Source organism: Mastomys coucha, unplaced genomic scaffold (genome assembly GCF_008632895.1).
Source record: "Mastomys coucha isolate ucsf_1 unplaced genomic scaffold, UCSF_Mcou_1 pScaffold21, whole genome shotgun sequence".
NCBI lineage: Eukaryota > Metazoa > Chordata > Mammalia > Rodentia > Muridae > Mastomys > Mastomys coucha.
The window spans coordinates 144,011,026-144,011,477 of NW_022196904.1; the positions used below are offsets into that span (position 1 = coordinate 144,011,026).

Genomic DNA, 452 nt, shown 5'->3' on the forward strand with positions numbered 1-452 from the left:
AAAAAAAAAAAAAAAAAAAAGAAGAAGAAGAAAAAAAAGGAATAGCTCCCATAGGCTCCTGTATTTAAATGCTTAGTTATTATGGAGTGGAACTATTAGTGTGCCCTTGCTGGGGTAGGTGTGGTCTTGTTGGATGAAATGTTTCACTGTGCGGTGGGCTTTGGGGGTTTCAAATGCTCAAGCCAGGCCTAGTATTTCTGTCTGTAAATCTGGATCTATCACTTTCAGCCCCTTCTCCAGCACCATGTCTGCCTACATGTCCACCAATGCTCACAATCAACTAAATCTTCGAACCTGTAAGCAAGACCCAGGTAAATGCTTTCTTTTATAAGAGTTGCTGTGGTCACAGTGTTTCATTACATCAATAGTAACTCTAACTAAGACACTTGAGGTAGGCAGCATTCCCATAATCCATCACTCAGGGTAGTACAGAAGAACCCTGAACTAAGACT

At 40.9% G+C, this 452-nt stretch overlaps 1 protein-coding gene across 1 annotated transcript in view; it reads right to left on the bottom strand.

Moving 5' to 3' along the window:
- Window positions 1-452, bottom strand: part of LOC116103612 (E3 ubiquitin-protein ligase ZFP91-like) — a 33,315-nt gene that overhangs the window by 11,179 nt on the left and 21,684 nt on the right. The gene's annotated exons all lie outside the window — the stretch shown is intronic.